We start from the raw sequence: 12,288 nt of genomic DNA, 5'->3' as shown, positions 1-12,288 counted from the left end.
CATCACTAACCTCCCACACCCCTGCAATTAAGCAAGAGAGTGTGTTATATTAATATTAATATTATTTAATATTAATTATATTAATAATAAATAATAAATAATTAATTTATTATTAATCTAATTAATAATTATATATATATATATTAATCAAATAAATAATTAACACTTAATTATTTAGAATCATATTCTAAAGTATTTCTTTCATATAACCTGTAGTTGTAATGTACACATTATTTTTAACCTATAGTTTAAAATGAATCATATTCATAGTAATTTTTATTTGAATCTCATTCAAATAATTTATCTCGTAATATAGTTTCAATTTAGAATTAACCATCTATTATAATGTATCAATATACATACATTTAATCCCTCGAGCAATTTGAACATTTCAAATTCTTCCAAAAAACTTGATCTTTGTTTACCCGTCGTGAGCTAGCAGGGGGACCTAATGGACCTACAGATCAGAAGTTCCAACGATACGAGATTAATCGGTCAAAACTCATTGACCGAGTTAATTAACATTCGTTAATTATGGGTCACTCTACTAAAGACCCGCAGTTGCACTCTTTTCACTGCAGAATATTTTCGTGTTCACGAATATACAACCATTAATGACAAGTCAATCCTTTACGAGCGTTCATAACCACAGATGGGTCAAATTGTCGTTTTACCCCTGTGTTACATCTTACTCCTTAAATACCACCGCTCCTCTGATGAACAACCCAGTTATGGTCCGACCATTAACCGAAAGTCCCTCTCGAGCCAGTGAGAGGATGAGCCTCTTGTTCAAGTCCCGGAGTCAACATTTAAGAGAACACTCATCTACTCTCCGAAAGTCGGGGAGGAGTGAATTTCATCTCGTGAAGTTATGTTCCCAGCTCCCCACTCGGTCTCGTCCTCAAAATGGTAGGAATATTGAGTCAGCAATTCGTGTCACTCTCACCCATACAGATCAAAGGACGAGCCCACACGGGTAGGAGTCCATAACTCACTCAGGATTGAGAATGAGTTGTCTGGTCATCCTATGAAATAGCAATCTATTAATCAACGACATTACATCTAAAGATCGGCTATTTCGTGGTTCGGTCTTATACAAACTCATTGTATAGGATACCCCCACTCCCATGTCTCTACACGAATGAGCTGGATCGACTGTAACATTTACAAAGTAGGTCGTATCCATAATGTTGCAAGGACAAGATACCCAACCTTATACATATACTATAGACTCTTTAGGTTATTCTCGGGACATTATCCACTTGTATATCGAAGGTATATCAAATATATACCAAGTATATATACTATCCCAGTTACATTATAATAACCTTGGATGTTTAGTTTATTGGATTTAGACAATGTAATGCTATGAATTCAACAACAAAATGATTGAATAAAACTTTATTGAATATACATTTGTTTTTACATAAATACAAACTACAAGTTTAGGGCAACACACCCAACATACTAGGCACGTTTCAATTCCATTTGATTCCACCCTACAAAAATTCACTGAATATATCTCTAGAGATCTTCATTTTTCAAATGGTAAAAAATTACATGACTTTCACTGTAAAAAAATGGTGCTAGCAAGTTGATAATTATGAGGCTGTCAGTAGATAGGGATGTGATGTGGGTCATATCCTTTTTGTCGGATGTCATGTGTAACGACTACTGCATAGTTGTAGATACTGACCCCATATATAACACCATCTACGGGGGCAGTGGAAGTTCAGAAGCCGCTCAGAATACCGTTTACCTTAAGGGGAAGAAATTTACCTTCATGTACCCTATTGTCCTTGATTGTGCTCCTTCTAATTTCACGTTGGAAGAATTCTCTGTCTTTCAAAATAAATAAGAGTTGAAGAAGGCACTTTATGCTATTGCATTAAAAGGGAGTTTCCAGTTTAAAACCGTCAAATCCAACCAAAAACAGCTGATTGTAAGGTGCATCAAAGAAACATGCAAGTGGTATTGTCGCTCCTTTTGATATGGCGCGCTTTTCATTTTGGTAGGAGTAGATGCTTGCAGGGGCAGGGCACTCTTCATTCTTCATTCGAAAGTAATGAATGTTAGGGCAACCTTCTCTCTCTCCATTTTCCATATCGCTCTTTTTTTTTTTTTTTACTTCTTTCAAATGGGAATGCATCACGAGTTGGTCAGGGACAGGTTCCGGTCACTCTTTCGATGCCATGCCATTGTGGTGGCACGAGAACCACTGAATGGGGGCGATTTTCATCTCATCGCTGGCGTGTGGAATACAAGTGCATCCAAGCACAGCCCAGCCAAGAGGGTCCAAGATTGCTTCGTTGAATGGGCTGGCCTTTGAGAGAAGTAGAATGTTGGGTTAGCTCACTGCCCCCCCCCCCCCACACAAGGTACATCTTGTGCCGCATTCCTTGGGTGATCCCTTGCTCTCACGTTCGAGTTTTTGCTCGTCATTTAGGCTGGTGAGTGAGCAGGCGAAGCGCGAAGGGGATGGATGTCTGAACGGTTGAAAGAGTGATGGTAAATTATGGATTATTAGAAAACTTGTACAGGATCACACGTGTTCGATTGACGTTGTTCGTAATCACCATAAGCAAGCAACAACAACAATGATAAGCGAATGTGTGAAGACAATGTTAAGCATGAACAATGGGAGGCACTGTAGTCCACAAGCATAATTGATTATATTTGGAAGAAGCACGAAGTCAATATTAGTTATGACAAGACTTGGAGTGGAAGAGAGAAGGCTGTAAACTCACTAAGAGGGTCACTGGAACAGTCGTACACTCATCTCGTCGTTTGCAGGGAGGTTGATCGATAAAAATCTAGGCATCGGACTTGCCTCTACTTACTCTGCCTTTAGCCAGTCTATATGCGTATTTACTCTATGTATTTTTGCAGGGACGTACACAGCCCACGAGGTTGATGGTGATGGGAGGTTTAAATTTTTCTTTATGAGCCTGGCAGCATCAATAGATGGATTGAAACACTGCTTGCCACCGTTTTCGGTCGATGGCACATCCCTAAAAAGTAAATTCCAAGACACTCTAATGATGACCTGTACTTTTGATGGGAACTCCCAAATCTACCCATTGGGTTTCGCTGTTGACTCGGAGACTGATGCATCCTTGGAATGGTCTTTTCAGAATATGAAAGCAGAATTTGGAGAACTGGAAGATTTATAGTGTCTGATTGTCACAACAGCATAGAGAAGGGAGTAAACAGCGTATATGGTTCTATACACTATGGTATCTATGTATGTCATTTGTTAAAAAACCTTAAACAACGACATAGATGTAAACCTATTGACCGATTATTTCATAAGTATACGAACTCATAAACATTTGATGTTTTTTAATTTTATATGAGACAATTGGAACATATAGTACCATCTATTATAGGGGAGTTTCAAGAAATAGGCTACCATAAGTGGGCTCGTGCATTCTCAGTGAAGAACCAATATGCCTTCATGACAACAAATATTTTCGAGAGTTTGAACTCCACCCTAAAAGAAGCTCGTGAGTTACCAATTACATCTCTTTTGGAAAGTATAAGAGATCTTTTACAGAAGTGGTTTTATCAACGAATGTCATTTTCTAATTTTCAATGAGTAGATATCACCCCATGGGTTGTGAAAGTACTACTTGCATCCTTGAAGGAGAGTTGCACAATAGATGTAAGATTTAATTCCACAGCATTTTGTCCACTTTTTTTTTGTTTCTTCGCGTTTTTTTATTGATATATTGCATATGTCATTTTATAGATATACCCAGTCAATGACCATCAGTTCGAAGTCCAAGTATAGAGCAACCACTTTAAAGTCCATATTCTTAATCATACATGCACATGTAGACAATGAGACTTAGACTTGATCCCATGCCCACATGCATGTCTTGCTATTGGTTGGAGAGGGTTGGATTTAAATACATTTGTTCGTGATTTCTATCAAGTTCCAACATTGCAATTATTATACCAGGGTGATGAATCCAATTGGTCAGACTTACAACATTGTCTCAACAGTTGGTCAAGATGAGACAGACATCCTCCCTCCAAATGTAAAGTGCTCTGCTGGTAGGCCACGGAAAAAGAGACTTGTTACTCTTGTTCAAAAGAGATCGACAGTAAAATATGGTAGATGTGGTCAGTAAGGACATAATCGAAGACAGTGAAAAAACGCACTCTGACATTTGTTTTGTTCCTTGTCTCTTTAATGGTAATATTTACTATCATTTTGATAATAAATAGTGAGGGTTATTTTATTAGTTGTTTCCAGTCAACAATTACACCATCACCAATTTGGGGACCGGATAAGGTCATACAATCAATTACCTTATATAAGTTGTGTTTCGGTAACATAATATTATTAAAAAATCCATATACACAATATATATATATATATATATATATATGTAGTTACTCCATGGTCAAAAGGAAGCATATAAAATCAGCATGAGAGAATCCAACATTTGGTCATGAAATGCAATCAGACATAGGATTAAACTGTCCATACACCATATAAGTACGTAGTTACCCCACTGTCAAAATAAGTCATAAATAAGTTACAACAAGTAGTAACTTCCCGATTTTGCAAGTCAAAAATAAGCAACAGGAAAAAAAAGCAAATAATAAAGAAAAGATCAAAAGAAAACATAAAAAATTACCATAAGAGAGATCCTGCCTATGGTTATCAAATGCAACCAGATATAGGATTTATCTGGCCATACACAATATATCTATGTAGTTACCACATCTTCAGAAGAAAACATAAAGGAAGCTACAAGTAGTAACAACTTCCTGATCTTGCAATTCTAGGATAGAAGCCAAACAAAGTTGGTTCATATATAGTCTAAAATAATAGCCAAAAAAAGCATAAACAAAGTCTGTCCATATGTAGTTTAAATAAAACATAATCCAAGTCTGGCAAAAGTGAATGTTCTAGAAATTTTCAAGCATAAGTGTGTCACTCTCGCCTTGGGATTGGCTTAGGAGTTCAAACGACGGGTGATGGTATCTCCTTGGTGTCTTCTCTTGCATAATGCTTTGTCCCTTCACTGCATTTATACATATTCTCGTAGCAATATTTTTTGTGGAACCCTCCACCTTTTTCATTACTGAATCACGGGGCAATAATTCTTTTTTCTTTTTTCTTTTTTCTTTTTGCATTTTTATATTAGTGTTCACCTAAAAATTCAAATAAACCATATTACCATGACAGCGCATGTAGTTAACTACATTTACAGTTAGGACAATTATGTATACAATACCTCTTAAAGTGCCAACCTCCCTTCTGAAAGTCGAGCCTCATCGGGAAGTACTTGATCCTATATTTTTATCCTTATAGCGTATCATTTCTAAAATGTCAAACCAGTTTTAAATAATAATTTCATATAGTTATAGGATTACTCACTCGTTGCAAATGATTTACTCTTCTACAAGCTGCTGTCTTTGGAAGCTTAGTGTGTCTAAGTTTGGATGTATCCTGCATACGGTAGGATTACATGAGTAGACGTTTCATTTTATATAGTCTATACATCTAAATAAAACAAAAGATCACATTTCCCACCGCTGCCCCTCCTAGTTGGGTCATCTTCATCTTCTCAATAATTTTATCCTCATCAATACATCTTATGACCTCATTGGCTTCTTTTTCAGAAACCATTCTTGCATCAGTTCTCGGGGTGGCACTCGCTCGGATACCCTGCATAACTGCAAGGTGTGGTTGTCTTTGTCCACCTGTAGGATCTTCTTCATCATCTTTCCTCTGCATAGCTGGGGCTTTTTCTTGGTGGTAATCATTAATTGGATGGTCATTCTTTTTTTCTTTTTTTTTTTTTATCTTTTTGAGCTTCTAGAGTCCCAAGCTCATTTGTAAATGATGATGTCCTCTGCAACATTACAACCTTCATATATCAAGATGAGGCTGTAATAAACATACGGAGTAGCTAATTACATTTACCTTATAGATAGTTTCGAATGCACTTCCCACGTTCACATCACCTCTCATCATAAACCTATCGAGTCTGTCATTCTCCAGCCCAGCACTTGTTTTCAATTGTTCAAGAATCATATTTAAGTTTGTCATAATGCCATCAAGCTTCCCTGAAAATTCCTTCTGGGTATTTACAATTTCATCCTACTTATTTTCAATTGTAGTCAAACGCTCATTTATACCTATTGCACTCCCAAATTCTGGGGCTTGGACCGCCCCCATTGTTGTTCCATCTTGATCTTCGAGAAATGGCACCATATATGCCATGGTCAGTTCCTCTTCAGTTGGCACCAATGGCACCACTTCCAGCTACACAAAAAAGTGAGGTATTTAGTAATTTAATCAGGTTGACAGTACAATTTATTCTAAAAAAGAGTAACTAGAACATTACCGTTGGCGAGCCAAAAATCGTTGCAGCCAATTCATTTCACTCTGGCTGTAGTTCGACTTCCCAGTTGACCATTTGTAGAGTGCCATACCTAATTCTCCGTGGGGTACTAAGTGAAGGTATCACCTCATACGCCCACACTATCAGCGCAGATATAAATCCACCCATCCCTACGCATGTTAGCCCTCGGCTATCTGGCGCCTTTTTCATGTAGTCAATAAGAAAGTCAAATGCTACCCTCCCCATGGGTAGTTATTGAATATTTCTTCATCGTCTACCATTAGGATGTGGTCCATATCTACATGTACGGAGTTTTTGTATGGCAAAAGAAAACTCTCTAAACAATAGAGCAAGGTCATCTTCACCATATCATCTTCATGTGCATTCTTGTTAACCTTGAAAGCAAGGTTTAGGTGTTTCCTTGTCACGGACTTCACAGTTCAACTCTGTCACTATGGCAAATTCCTTGATTCCAAACTTTAATATCTTCCCCCCAATATAGAAGTTTAATTCTGATGACTTTCTTGGTTTACAAAGGCGTTGGATTAGGTGAAGGAGAAGTTGAGATGACGTTTTGCTAATGGAGAAGTCCAATAAATGGCCAAAACAGGTTTGCCTAAACCTATTTTTCACCTAGGTTTGTTCGAATACTCTTCATAATTCCCCCCTTGCAGCAATGGTTTATTTCAGTGCTCGATTTCTCCTAGAAGCCTTCATTAGGTACATATCATCCTTAACGATTTTAAAATTTGAGTAAGTAAAAAAATAATGGCAGTAGACTAAAAATTATAAACTAAGTAAACTATGTTCAGTACAGTATAAGTTTTGTTATATACGACGTATGAATAAGAAGATACCTCGATTTCATCCTCGTCTCGCTACTTCAGTACACTTGTAGTGTTCTCATTCTGTCCTTTATTCTTATCTTTGTTTGTAACCGTCTTTGTAGGGTCTTTCTTAACAATTATCTGAAAAAAAATTTAGCACATTTATTATGTAGCGTTATTGGGAATTAAATTTTACAGAAACATACCTTTTTTAAGCTGTCTTTTGTGATCTTTTATTTTTTGGCTCGAGGAACTATCTCTTCTGAATCCGTCATTGATTTGTCCTCATTGTCGGAGTTGTTTATCTTGTATTCGTGTAAAAATTCGTTATCATTGTGTGATTCCCCGTCATTTGACTTTTGAACATCCTATTGGAAGGGAAGAAAATATTGGAATGTACAACTATATCCATACAAACCCAGCTTAAAAATCATATTTACCTCGCTCTTTCCATTTGGCCGCCCATGGTTCTTGGTTTTCTTTTTTTCGGTAACCTTTTCACCATTCCCTTTTGTTTTACTCGGTTTATCTTTCCTTTTTTTCACCGGTTCTTCGATTTCTGCTTTGCCACATTTTGACTTTTTGTCAAGCGTCTTTTTAAGTGCATGTGCCTCTATAGTGTCTATCTCGATTATAATATCATGTTAGACAAGTTTGGGTAGGGGAGTTGGGCCCAATGTACATGGGTACCGTTACCACTTAGCATTGACATATAATAAACTTGCCTAACATGATATTTTGTATTTTGTATTAAAAAAACATGATATCTTGTATTTAAAATATGAATGAGGGCTAGGTTAGAAATGAGGGTTTCTAGTTTATATATCGAGTTTTCAATAAGTTGTAGAAATATTAAATTTTCTTCTCTTAACTAACCTAGTTTCTCTTTTAAATTTATGTCAACTCATTTAGTATCATGTTAGGTAAGTTCTTAATGAGCCAATTTCAATACTCATCGGAAAGAATGATATAATTAAAAAATGTTAAAGAAGCTTAAACTCTTTAAATTTTATTGAGATTAAATTGAAAAAATACACCAATACTAAAGACTAAAACATATATTTGACAACTAAACTTTTTCTTCTCAACTTTAAATTTTATCTAATTTGTTGACTCAGTTTCATGTCATGATAAATTATTACTCTAATTCAAACAGAAAGTTAGTTTAAATTTTATGTAATGATGTTAAGACAAATAATTATTATACTTTTTTTTAGTACAAATAATTATTATACTTAAAATTGAAAGGAAACTAAAACTTTTTAGAATAAGACTAAATAAAACATCATTATTAGTTTTTAATGACTACAGTTATAATTTAACTAAAATTTATTGACAAGTGGCTTAAAAAAACTTTATTGACACGATTGTAATATATTTTATTTTACTTATTAAATATAGTTTTAAAGTTCGAATTTAAAAGGAAAACATTCCACATTCAAGGTGGGATTTAGCTGAGGATATGATAAAAATAAGGTGAAATTACCAAATTTGCATCCCTCGTTTTAGAATAAAAGGATTTGATCAAACTTGCGAAACAAAGAAATATTACGTGTGGTGCTAATCACCTTAAGTCAGAACGGGACTTGTATCAAAAGGCAATGAAAGTTAGGTTTCGTAGTGTATCTCTATAGTTCTACTATGAGATATCTTTCTCTATTCATAGCAGTAGTATACTTAATGCTTCTTAGTTATCTTCTTCTTCTGAATTCTTTTGATCGCGAACTTTTTTTATTACAACATATGGGGTGGGAGATCGAACTCATAACCTTTTGATTGAATATGTATGTCAATTATCACTGAATTATGATCGCGAACTTCAAATCCCACAACCCGGTCAGTTGATCATGAACGAATTGTGGGTGGCAACCTAATAGATTAAGTTGGTTGACTGTGGGCCGACTAGCCAGCCCGTGGGCTTATTGGCCCACCTGGTCGGTTGTTGGCAGATTAGCCCAGCCTACTAGCCAACCCATGGATGGTTGGGTGGGCCATGGATTGACCACTCAACCATATGGTGGCCTTGGTTGTTTCATTCTTAGGTGTCCAACTCTTCGAGACCTGAACCATTAATCTGCCTCCTTAATCTTGACTCATGCGGCTCATTTGCACGTTTGTGGGGGCTTTATTTCACTCCTAACAAAAAGAAAATTATTAATATTTTTTCTAGCTATTTGCATAAATTGCATAAAATAATTTTGAGTTTTTTAATATAGTAGACAACTTAAAATTTTACAAAAATAGCAAAATCAACATCAAAGTCAAATATAATATAAAACACAATAATAAAAGTCTTATGCTATATTTGGAAAGATGAAATTTGGTAACATTTTCTAGAATATCTTGCTAATAACAGGGGATGGAGGACTTTTGACTTAAAAAAAAAAGGATGGAGGATAATCTCTCTCTTTCTATTTTTACCTTTAATATTCTTTAACCTTATAATATATTAATTATTAATTTTAGTAATAGTTTTTTTTTTAATTTTAAAGAATGATTTTTTTTTTCATATATATACCATGAAGAGCACTATTTGGGGTAAAATTGCGTCAGCACGTGGAGGACAAAGAGAAGTCCCTGGACACTTCCGGAAGACCAGACCACCTTAAATCGTTCCGAGGTGGCTTACTTATTCATAAATACGTTTTGGGAACCGTCTCGCAGTGCGATTAGCATCCAAGTCTGACACAGCTTAAGATATGTCCGACCTACTATTCGACACTGATAACTGCCTGTCGAAAGAATTGTCAGATCCCTAACCCGAAAATAGAAAGCACCACTTCTGCATACAGGTATCGCATTCTATCTCGAACTTACTATTGAGTCCGAGCTGACACTGATTTGAGCGTCGGAGTGTTTGCCTATCTTATGCGGGTCATTCCTTGACGCAGCGGGTATGCTATTTCACGTGTCCGACCTTGACCAGGTCTTACCTCATCCGATTTTATGCATAAACAAACACTTAAACAAGAGAATTATTCAAACTTCCACAAACGAAGACTCGATCTTCAAAATTAACAACTTAAACTAGCTATATTTAAAGGTCAATTCATGCCTAATGTAAGACATCTATTCTTATCTCAAAAATCGATATTTGATCCTCATTTCTACAATTGTTGAATTTAGAAAGAAAGGGAAAAAAAACTATATTTAAAGTATTACATCGATCTAAAGGTTAAACTAAAGTAGTCAATCTAAGTGTAACTCAACAAGTTAAAGGTATCTATCCCCTACTTTATACTCACAAAATTAAAATAAAAAAATATATTTTTTGTTTTAAAAGGAACATAATATTAATTAAAGATAAAAAGATTCGAAAGTAAAATAAATTAACCATATCTATTTAAATTTTAAATTAAAATGAACATTTATTAAAAATAAAATTAGACCATATGGAAAACAAGGCAGGCACACATTTGCCAAATTTAAAATAAAATGAAAAAAAAATTTCTCTAAAATGTAAAGTAAAAATAAGTAACAAATATAGCTCAATTAGTAAAACCTATTTTGATAAGTAGATTCGAATAACTATCCTCACGTATTATTGAGTAAGTTAAAAATAAAACAAAGAATGAACTTGAACTAATTGTAATCAGTAATTTTATTTCTCTTGATTAATAAGTTTGATTCCATCGACAGATTTGACCAATTTTTAACAGATAAACCAAATTAAATTATAAAATTGAAACAACGTTACTTTCTTAATAAATTCAAAATATTAAAATCAATTGATGACATCAAGTATACTAAAAATTATAAACTATTTTGTTGAGGGTACACATACATATTACCATAAAAAGAAATTAATTCTACTTTTATTTTCCTTTTCCTACTTAAAATTTTTTTAATTAAAAATTGATACAAAAGCAGTCAAAGAATTCTATTAAGAGATAAAGAAAATACTATATTATATCTTTTCATATTAAATATTGCACAAGTGAAAAATTACATGCAATTTTTATTTTTCAGAAAGGAGGTAAGTTCAAATTCAAGATCTCTCCTCAAAAGTATTTTTTTTTACAACTTTGTGATTAAGATTTTGAAGTTGAAGAAGATATATTTGAAAAAATCTTCACGATATCAAAATTTGGGGAACAATCTAAATTATCGCTCTGGCTTTGGCCATTCACTCTCCCTCTTAAATTACATTCTCTCCTCTATTCTTATTTATACTTTCAATAAAATAAATTGGACCCCACATTTTGAATATTTATATTGGTAGATTTTTCTCCCTCCAAAAAAATTTATAGTTTTGTCAAGTATCTCATTTTTAATACTAAAAAATATATAATTTTTAAGTTTTTGTTTTTATATAATGGTACTTACCATTTCTCAATGCATATAGATAACAAATAAAATTTAATTATAACATTTTAAATTAGACAAAAAAATTACTTAGTCATTTTAAAATAAAGTTACAAATAAAAAGAATATATATAAATGGGTAACAAATAAAATATAATTTTGCTAGAAAAAACAAATAAAATCTAAATATAAATATTGATTAAATAGGATAAAATAAGTTAACAATAAAATAACATGTGAAAATGGTTAACCAATAAAATAAAATTATAATATTGATTAGATTGGAAAAAATAATTATTCAATTAATTGAAAAGAAAATTCTAAATAAAAATAAAATATCAATAACGAATGTTGGACCAAAGGACGAAAAATCTACCAATGAATTGAGGAGTAGGGAGAGGAACGTGGAGTTGTAAAAAATAGAGGGAAAAAATGATAGTATAAATAAGAATAGGAAACATATATATATAATTTTAGTATATCTATTGGTATTTATTTATTTTATAATCGAAATTAAAAAAATTTATATTAAATGATATATTTTACTAATATGTTTCGTGTCGATTGAGGTGTCACTAACTTTAAAAAATAAGGTAATTTCAATCATAGCTTGCACTTATTATCATTGCATTCTATCGCCTAAAAAAATGTTACACATAAAAGTAAAACTAATATATTATTAAAATAAATATATAACTGGCATTAAAAAATAGTCAAAATATAAGTATGAGTACTGTTCCAAATTATTTCTTTCTAAAAGTGGAATATAATTAAGGAATACTCAAGTCAAC

At 33.6% G+C, this 12,288-nt stretch overlaps 1 pseudogene; it reads right to left on the bottom strand.

Annotated features, from left to right (window-relative positions):
* Positions 1–6,611, bottom strand: part of LOC111004780 (uncharacterized) — a 28,561-nt pseudogene extending 21,950 nt beyond the window's left edge.
* Between the last annotated feature and the right edge of the window lie 5,677 nt (positions 6,612–12,288).

Source organism: Momordica charantia (genome assembly GCF_013281855.1).
Source record: "Momordica charantia cultivar OHB3-1 chromosome 11 unlocalized genomic scaffold, Mcharantia_2.0 BLBB01000011.1, whole genome shotgun sequence".
In the NCBI taxonomy this organism is placed as follows: Eukaryota; Viridiplantae; Streptophyta; class Magnoliopsida; order Cucurbitales; family Cucurbitaceae; genus Momordica; species Momordica charantia.
This window is presented reverse-complemented; position numbering and strand designations above follow the sequence as displayed.